Source organism: Schistocerca gregaria, unplaced genomic scaffold, assembly GCF_023897955.1.
Source record: "Schistocerca gregaria isolate iqSchGreg1 unplaced genomic scaffold, iqSchGreg1.2 ptg000672l, whole genome shotgun sequence".
Classification (NCBI taxonomy): Eukaryota; Metazoa; Arthropoda; class Insecta; order Orthoptera; family Acrididae; genus Schistocerca; species Schistocerca gregaria.
The window spans coordinates 107,501-115,000 of record NW_026062055.1 but is presented as its reverse complement, the minus strand read 5'-3'; the positions used below and the strand labels follow the sequence as shown (position 1 = coordinate 115,000).

At 55.0% G+C, this 7,500-nt stretch overlaps 3 non-coding genes across 3 annotated transcripts in view; all 3 read right to left on the bottom strand.

Moving 5' to 3' along the window:
• Positions 1–1,476, bottom strand: part of LOC126318585 (large subunit ribosomal RNA) — a 4,222-nt gene extending 2,746 nt beyond the window's left edge. Inside the window, exon 1 of the ribosomal RNA XR_007557399.1 lies at positions 1–1,476. This exon is cut by the window's left edge and continues 2,746 nt beyond it. This is a non-coding gene — a ribosomal RNA (large subunit ribosomal RNA).
• Positions 1,477–1,664: 188 nt separating this feature from the next.
• Positions 1,665–1,819, bottom strand: LOC126318549 (5.8S ribosomal RNA). Its single transcript, XR_007557366.1, has one exon. It is a non-coding gene; the product is annotated as a 5.8S ribosomal RNA (ribosomal RNA).
• A 365-nt stretch (positions 1,820–2,184) lies between these two features.
• LOC126318564 (small subunit ribosomal RNA) lies at positions 2,185–4,077 on the bottom strand. Its single transcript, XR_007557380.1, has one exon. It is a non-coding gene; the product is annotated as a small subunit ribosomal RNA (ribosomal RNA).
• Between the last annotated feature and the right edge of the window lie 3,423 nt (positions 4,078–7,500).

Here is a 7,500-nt window from a genome sequence, read left to right as displayed (position 1 = left end):
TCTGCTTACCAAAAGTGGCCCACTTGGCACTCCGATCCGAGTCGTTTGCTCGCGGCTTCAGCATATCAAGCAAGCCGGAGATCTCACCCATTTAAAGTTTGAGAATAGGTTGAGGTCGTTTCGGCCCCAAGGCCTCTAATCATTCGCTTTACCGGATGAGACTCGTACGAGCACCAGCTATCCTGAGGGAAACTTCGGAGGGAACCAGCTACTAGATGGTTCGATTAGTCTTTCGCCCCTATACCCAGCTCCGACGATCGATTTGCACGTCAGAATCGCTACGGACCTCCATCAGGGTTTCCCCTGACTTCGTCCTGGCCAGGCATAGTTCACCATCTTTCGGGTCCCAACGTGTACGCTCTAGGTGCGCCTCACATCGCAATGAGGACGAGACGCCCCGGGAGTGCGGAGGCCGCCGCCCCGTGAAGGGCGGGGAAGCCCCATCCTCCCTCGGCCCGCGCAAGGCGAGACCTTCACTTTCATTACGCCTTTAGGTTTCGTACAGCCCAATGACTCGCGCACATGTTAGACTCCTTGGTCCGTGTTTCAAGACGGGTCGTGAAATTGTCCAAAGCTGAAGCGCCGCTGACGGGAGCGATTATTCCGCCCGAGAGCATCCCGAGCCAACAGCGGCGCGGGTCCGGGGCCGGGCCAGGTAGGTCCGTCATCCGGGAAGAACCGCGCGCGCTTGCCGGGAGCCCGAGCGCCCAAAGGGGCGAATCGACTCCTCCAGATATACCGCCGAGCAGCCAGCCAGGACACCGGGGCTCTGCCCAACAGACGCGAACCGAGGCCCGCGGAAGGACAGGCTGCGCACCCGGGCCGTAGGCCGGCACCCAGCGGGTCGCGACGTCCTACTAGGGGAGAAGTGCGGCCCACCGCACACCGGAACGGCCCCACCCCGCGGCGAGTGGAAAGGCAACCGGACACGACCCCGCCGCGGATTGCTCCGCGCGGGCGGCCGGCCCCATCTGCCGAGGGCGGGGGCCAGTGGCCGGATGGGCGTGAATCTCACCCGTTCGACCTTTCGGACTTCTCACGTTTACCCCAGAACGGTTTCACGTACTTTTGAACTCTCTCTTCAAAGTTCTTTTCAACTTTCCCTCACGGTACTTGTTCGCTATCGGTCTCGTGGTCATATTTAGTCTCAGATGGAGTTTACCACCCACTTGGAGCTGCACTCTCAAGCAACCCGACTCGAAGGAGAGGTCCCGCCGACGCTCGCACCGGCCGCTACGGGCCTGGCACCCTCTACGGGCCGTGGCCTCATTCAAGTTGGACTTGGGCTCGGCGCGAGGCGTCGGGGTAGTGGACCCTCCCAAACACCACATGCCACGACAGGCGGCAGCCTGCGGGGTTCGGTGCTGGACTCTTCCCTGTTCGCTCGCCGCTACTGGGGGAATCCTTGTTAGTTTCTTTTCCTCCGCTTAGTAATATGCTTAAATTCAGCGGGTAGTCTCGCCTGCTCTGAGGTCGTTGTACGAGGTGTCGCACGCCACACCGCCAGCCGGCTGTGCACGCTACCGAGAAAGTACCGGTATGCGAACCGCCAGGCGACGGGCGCGCATCGCACGTTTAAGGAGACGCGGCCGGCCACACAGGCGACCACGACACTCCCACGTCTCCGAAGCGGGACAAACGCCGCGCGCTTCAGTATACGTAGCCGACCCTCAGCCAGACGTGGCCCGGGAACGGAATCCATGGACCGCAATGTGCGTTCGAAACGTCGATGTTCATGTGTCCTGCAGTTCACATGTCGACGCGCAATTTGCTGCGTTCTTCATCGACCCACGAGCCGAGTGATCCACCGTCCTGGGTGATCTTTTCCTTTTCAGTCTCCCACTGTCTCTTTCAAGACAGTAGCATTTGCGGGACTGAGGCGTCTGACGGCCCCTGTTCCACTATTTTTTTTGTGTCCAACGGCCTCACAGCCGATGGGCGTCGTACGGCTCCACACCGGAGCGGACAGGCACTCGGGCGAACGTCATTCAAAACCGGCGCCAGGCGCCAGGTACCGCAGGCCAGCCGCTCCAGAGCTTCAGCGCTCGTACCACACAACAACAACAACACTTCCGCTAGTTTTGAGAGGCACGCGTGGTTCCGCACGCGGCGCACGGCCACTGCCGTACAGGTAGCGTGTTGCGCGACACGACACGCACATCGAAAGACATGCAGTCTAGTCGGTAATGATCCTTCCGCAGGTTCACCTACGGAAACCTTGTTACGACTTTTACTTCCTCTAAATGATCAAGTTTGGTCATCTTTCCGGTAGCATCGGCAACGACAGAGTCGATGCCGCGTACCAGTCCGAAGACCTCACTAAATCATTCAATCGGTAGTAGCGACGGGCGGTGTGTACAAAGGGCAGGGACGTAATCAACGCGAGCTTATGACTCGCGCTTACTGGGAATTCCTCGTTCATGGGGAACAATTGCAAGCCCCAATCCCTAGCACGAAGGAGGTTCAGCGGGTTACCCCGACCTTTCGGCCTAGGAAGACACGCTGATTCCTTCAGTGTAGCGCGCGTGCGGCCCAGAACATCTAAGGGCATCACAGACCTGTTATTGCTCAATCTCGTGCGGCTAGAAGCCGCCTGTCCCTCTAAGAAGAAAAGTAATCGCTGACAGCACGAAGGATGTCACGCGACTAGTTAGCAGGCTAGAGTCTCGTTCGTTATCGGAATTAACCAGACAAATCGCTCCACCAACTAAGAACGGCCATGCACCACCACCCACCGAATCAAGAAAGAGCTATCAATCTGTCAATCCTTCCGGTGTCCGGGCCTGGTGAGGTTTCCCGTGTTGAGTCAAATTAAGCCGCAGGCTCCACTCCTGGTGGTGCCCTTCCGTCAATTCCTTTAAGTTTCAGCTTTGCAACCATACTTCCCCCGGAACCCAAAAGCTTTGGTTTCCCGGAGGCTGCCCGCCGAGTCATCGGAGGAACTGCGGCGGATCGCTGGCTGGCATCGTTTATGGTTAGAACTAGGGCGGTATCTGATCGCCTTCGAACCTCTAACTTTCGTTCTTGATTAATGAAAACATACTTGGCAAATGCTTTCGCTTCTGTTCGTCTTGCGACGATCCAAGAATTTCACCTCTAACGTCGCAATACGAATGCCCCCGCCTGTCCCTATTAATCATTACCTCGGGTTCCGAAAACCAACAAAATAGAACCGAGGTCCTATTCCATTATTCCATGCACACAGTATTCAGGCGGGCTTGCCTGCTTTAAGCACTCTAATTTGTTCAAAGTAAACGTGCCGGCCCACCGAGACACTCAACAAAGAGCACCCTGGTAGGATTTAAACGGGGTCCGCCTCGGGACGCGAAAGCACCCCTTCGGCTCGCCCCACCGGCAGGACGTCCCACGATACATGCCAGTTAAACACCGACGGGCGGTGAACCAACAGCGTGGGACACAAATCCAACTACGAGCTTTTTAACCGCAACAACTTTAATATACGCTATTGGAGCTGGAATTACCGCGGCTGCTGGCACCAGACTTGCCCTCCAATAGATACTCGTTAAAGGATTTAAAGTGTACTCATTCCGATTACGGGGCCTCGGATGAGTCCCGTATCGTTATTTTTCGTCACTACCTCCCCGTGCCGGGAGTGGGTAATTTGCGCGCCTGCTGCCTTCCTTGGATGTGGTAGCCGTTTCTCAGGCTCCCTCTCCGGAATCGAACCCTGATTCCCCGTTACCCGTTACAACCATGGTAGGCGCAGAACCTACCATCGACAGTTGATAAGGCAGACATTTGAAAGATGCGTCGCCGGTACGAGGACCGTGCGATCAGCCCAAAGTTATTCAGAGTCACCAAGGCAAACGGACCAGACAAGCCAATCCGATTGGTTTTGATCTAATAAAAGCGTCCCTTCCATCTCTGGTCGGGACTCTGTTTGCATGTATTAGCTCTAGAATTACCACAGTTATCCAAGTAACGTGGGTACGATCTAAGGAACCATAACTGATTTAATGAGCCATTCGCGGTTTCACCTTAATGCGGCTTGTACTGAGACATGCATGGCTTAATCTTTGAGACAAGCATATGACTACTGGCAGGATCAACCAGGGAGCTGCGTCAACTAGAGCTGAGCAGCCGGCCGCCCGGGAGTGTGTCCCGGGGGCCCGCGCGAACACGCAAGCGTCCGCTCAATTATTCTGCAAACAGGAGGAGGCCGAGCTCCCCTGCACGATACACCTCGAAACCCTCTCAGGTCCCGGCGGCGCGCAGCGCCGTCCTAGGTACTTGGTCGGTTTCGAGAGAGGCGCAATCGCCCGGAGTTAGGCGAGTAGACGGTTTTAGTGCGAACACCCTTGCTCCCAACTGAGCTTGCCGCTGCCGACAGAGGCCCGGGAGCGTGCTGTCGTGGCATTGCCGGCGGGAGACAACACGCGCCACCTATGGTGACCGGCAGCTCCAACGCCAGCGCCACACAAGGGCAAAGCCCCACTTGGGTGCAGAAGCGAACTCTCCCAGCACAGCGCACGCGCCAACACGTCCGCACAACTGCGATACAAACCACCTGCGAGAACCGCTGGGGCGACCGAGCAGCAGACGGCGTCGCGGCGCCGAGTGCCAGGCGGCGGCGCATCCTCAACGCACACAGTCCTCAATCAGACCAGCACACTGCAGATGTCCACCGCGCTTCGCACCGGCTCGGCTGAACCAACTTTGGCCGCCAGGCGCCGCGTGCAGGGTGCGCCGCAGCGTAGCTGCGCCGCCTGCCGGGCCCGTCGGCTGGCGCTCCTGCCACTCGGCGCCCCCCACCAGCCGGCTGTTGCGCGTGCGCCCACGCAGCGCGCGGCCAACACGCCGGGCGGCCCCCCTTCACCGGCCGGGAACAGTCCCACCAAGCCACCGCCGCGTATCGCTTCATACCCACATGGGCCTAGTCACGTGTGTGGATGTGGCGGGTACCGCTGAAACAACCGGTTAATAGCTGTACCGATCGTCGCCATCACAGATTCACCTCCAGCGTGAACAACCGCTCAACAACGGATTTCCAGTTCATTTGCGTATCTTGGGCAGTAAACGTAGATGTCCACCTACATTTGCGAATTCAACAATTCTTGCATGCCAGGATGTCATGTGTCACGACACGCTACATCAGACCACATACACACTGCGACATGTGCAGAAGAGAACACGTGGAAGGTGGCCCGCGCAAGTATGCGATGTCCCTTCCGCGATCCACTGTCAACCGGCATCTGCGGCATGTCCCAGATATGGAACGCGGTCCACCAGGGTAGCACTTTGTGTGAGGCAATACGACAAAGTCGGAATACACGCGTCACTACATCAGACGGCTCACGCTGACCTGACCTGACCTGACCTGACCTGACTCACCGCACCACCACCCCCAGCGACCCAGGGTGACATACAATGCGTTCGTACGTTCCTCCCACACGCCTCTACGGCGTACCACAGTGCAACCTAGCTGTTATTGGGAGACGAGACAAGTAGCATCGAGCACAACATATGGAAATTGAGATTCGACACCGTTGGGCACAGCCAGCGTACAGTCACACGTATCACACTACTTCACTCTGTACGTAACTACCGATGATCGGTACAGCGTGTGGGTTACGCGTACGACATCAGCGGACAATGGACACAGACCATACCACGACGTACACTGAGGGCGTCGACATCTGAATGCAACTGAACAGCTGCGAGGCTCATTTAACACTCACACGCCAGACCGACCAGCTTGAGAGGACAGAGACACAAAGAGGGGGACAGAGGGGGGGGGGGGGGGCCGATATAGTCCTATTGCAGTACAATTGACAGTGGATAGCGGGAATATGTGGAAAGTAAGCAACACTCGCAAGACATCTACATGAGGATAACAACGACACCAGAGATTCCGAGCAGTGAACTATGTTAGGCAAAGGGACAACGTGGGTTAGGTTAAGGGACAACGTGGGTTAGGTTAAGGGACAACGTGGGTTAGGTTAAGGGACAACGTGGGTTAGGTTAAGGGACAACGTGGGTTAGGTTAAGGGACAACGTGGGTTAGGTTAAGGGACAACGTGGGTTAGGTTAAGGGACAACGTGGGTTAGGTTAAGGGACAACGTGGGTTAGGTTAAGGGACAACGTGGGTTAGGTTAAGGGACAACGTGGGTTAGGTTAAGGGACAACGTGGGTTAGGTTAAGGGACAACGTGGGTTAGGTTAAGGGACAACGTGGGTTAGGTTAAGGGACAACGTGGGTTAGGTTAAGGGACAACTTGAGTTAGGTTAAGGGACAACTTGAGTTAGGTTAAGGGACAACTTGAGTTAGGTTAAGGGACAACTTGAGTTAGGTTAAGGGACAACTTGAGTTAGGTTAAGGGACAACTTGAGTTAGGTTAAGGGACAACTTGAGTTAGGTTAAGGGACAACTTGAGTTAGGTTAAGGGACAACTTGAGTTAGGTTAAGGGACAACTTGAGTTAGGTTAAGGGACAACTTGAGTTAGGTTAAGGGACAACTTGAGTTAGGTTAAGGGACAACTTGAGTTAGGTTAAGGGACAACTTGAGTTAGGTTAAGGGACAACTTGAGTTAGGTTAAGGGACAACTTGAGTTAGGTTAAGGGACAACTTGAGTTAGGTTAAGGGACAAATTGAGTTAGGTTAAGGGACAAATTGAGTTAGGTTAAGCGATAATCTGGTACAGCCACAGTTAGGTTAAGCGATGATCTGGTACAGCCACAGTTAGGTTAAGCGATGATCTGGTACAGCCACAGTTAGGTTAAGCGATAATCTGGTACAGCCACAGTTAGGTTAAGCGATAATCTGGTACAGCCACAGTTAGGTTAAGCGATAATCTGGTACAGCCACAGTTAGGTTAAGCGATAATCTGGTACAGCCACAGTTAGGTTAAGCGATAATCTGGTACAGCCACAGTTAGGTTAAGCGATAATCTGGTACAGCCACAGTTAGGTTATGCGATAATCTGGTACAGCCACAGTTAGGTTAAGCAATAAAGTTGGTTAAATTTGGTATTGTGGGAAAGGGGGAAGAGAGAGAGAGGGGGGGGGTGGATAGTGGTGGCAGTACGCGGATGCCTGAGTCACCGTCAGATACGTCACGTCGGTTCGATGCTTGTAGCAAGAGGCTGGCGGGTCTGTGTCTCTCACTTCTGCAATTTTTCATGTGGTATAACACGAGGGCGGGGGGTGATATTTGGTGCCCCTCTGTGTAGGATGTGTGTTGGTTTATCTGAGCAATGGTAGTTGTCGGAGGAGTGGGGTATTGTGCTTTTATAGGTGGACCTACTGCTCTGGTTATCATAGTGTCGACGGTGCAATGTCGCAGAGAGGATGCACTCGACATTGTCGCATTCCAGATGTTTACGTATTGTGTGTCTCCGTTGCAGGCCGAGAGTGGTGCATGTTCGAGTGTCTGGCTGACGTGCGATTCACGTTGTGTGCCCAGTCTTACAGCACGTATAGGGACATTCGCATAAATCATCTATATGTGGCCTTGCATCATTTACTAAGCAGTGCCGTGA